This window comes from Corvus brachyrhynchos, unplaced genomic scaffold (genome assembly GCF_000691975.1).
Source record: "Corvus brachyrhynchos isolate BGI_N302 unplaced genomic scaffold, ASM69197v1 scaffold466, whole genome shotgun sequence".
NCBI classification, from domain to species: domain Eukaryota; kingdom Metazoa; phylum Chordata; class Aves; order Passeriformes; family Corvidae; genus Corvus; species Corvus brachyrhynchos.
In genome coordinates, this window is record NW_008238635.1 from 2,038,340 (window position 1) to 2,040,122 (window position 1,783).

At 48.5% G+C, this 1,783-nt stretch overlaps 1 protein-coding gene across 1 annotated transcript in view; it reads left to right on the forward strand.

The window, feature by feature from the left end:
* Positions 1 to 1,783, forward strand: part of LOC103617794 (torsin-1A-interacting protein 1) — an 11,246-nt gene continuing 9,463 nt past the window's right edge. The window contains exon 1 of the mRNA XM_017737409.1: positions 1 to 103. The gene's annotated coding sequence lies outside the window, so the exon portion shown is untranslated. The remainder of the gene's footprint in view (positions 104 to 1,783) is intronic.

A 1,783-nucleotide genomic window follows, 5' to 3' on the forward strand; every position in this document is an offset into this window, starting at 1 on the left:
GCCGGCTGTGCCCCTCACCCGTTTCTCGTTTCAGGGGACGAGCATCACTTTGGGACCCCGGACTCCCTGACGCGACCCCCTATAAAGGCGTACAGATCGCCAGGTAGGCTTCAGCTCCCGCAGGTCACAGTCCGCGCCGCTGGCCAAGGGGCTGAAATAACCCAAACTTGGGGAAATGGCGTCTCTTGGGTTCTGGCTCCTTGGCAGGCGTTCTCGTGGCTCTGGCACGCAGGTGAGGAGATCCCGCGGTGGCTCTTACCCCATTCACGAGGGATGGAAGGAGAAGCAGTCCTCTAAAGGATCGGTGCATGCCGAGCACGCTGAAGCCCTTAGGGGGCTGCTTTTCCTAATGCATCACTTGGAGCAGTATTTTATCACAGCATCCGATTTTACTAGGACTGCTTGGTTTTAAAAGGCGGGATTTAAATAAGGCATCCTGAGCTGCAGAAATCAATCCCTCAGTGGCTGTGCTCCTTACAGGGAGCAGCATTGCTTATGAGGAAGTGCATAACTGGGGCTTGTCCTTCCTTTGAAACACCAGGCATGCTCCAGGACTTGCTCCTGGCCACTGGGCTGGACAAGCTGCTGTGTTAGTACTGTGTGGCACCTACTTGTTGCTTTAGTTGATGAAACCTGTGTCTTTCTCAAAACTGTAGAAACATCCCAGCACTGTGTAACAGTCATGGGGCTTTAGCCTGTCCTTGCACCAGGAAACTGTGAATAACTTGTACTTCCTTCCCCTTTACTCTCTTTTGGAGCTGTACATTACCAGTGTGTTGCAGTGCTCAGGGATGAGTTGGGCTAGCCTGGGACTGTTCTCCATTCCCACCTGTGTTCTTGTCACCAAGAACTGTCTCCCCGTATTCTGCTCCAGAAGCAGAATTTCCAGGAGGCATGGAAAAAAATCTTATCTTGAGGAAGGAAGAGCAAGGTTATAAGTACTTCTTTAGGAAGATACAGAGGTTTGTCTGTGAAAAAAGCAGTGGCAAGCTCTTGCTCCCACAGGGTGGCTGACAGGGTATAATAGGCTTAGTGTTTTAAACGTGGCTGTGCTGCTTCAGGAGGTACTGCTGAGGGTTGGGTTTTTAATTAGATGGCTCTAAAAATGAAGCTGGTCTCCCCGCACCACCCTCCCCAGCTCTTAACAGCTGTATTGGATTATAGTCACAACAGGTGTAAAAGTGTGATAACAGACTCTAATTGTTTATATAGAAGCAGAGGAGTAGTTTCCCCCCTCACAGTCCCCCCCATCTGTAGATGTGCAGTATTGTGCTTTTCCTGCAGAGTTTAGGGGATGGCCTGTGAGGCAGGGGAATAAGCAGGGTGGGTTGTTATGGGGGCATAGTTGTCCTGCTTCCCTGAGAACAGAATGGAAGCAAAACCACACCTTGGGAAACTGGTTTCTGGCTTCTGCTAAGAGGTTTTAAATACAGGTTAGGCAACTTGTCTGGGGAGCTGAGAAGCTTTAAGAAGAATTTGGAAGAGTTTTAAGAGCCTAAGAACCAGTGCATTGAATCAGGCAGCTTCTAGGTCAATGAGCTGAAGATACATGGTAGCAATCTCCATGGAAATTGTCTTTTATAGACCTTTCCTTTCTTCAACTTCTAACTCTTTAGGTAGTGGTTGATGCCAAGAAGGGGAGAGGAGTTAAGAGTAGGGACTGCCTGAGTAGCCCTCTTTAGACTCATAGATCCTTTTGGTTTTCTGGTCACAATTACTGGGAGATTTCCCTTGTAAACCTTGGTACATAATGAAATATTATGGATATGTGGTTTTGCATTCC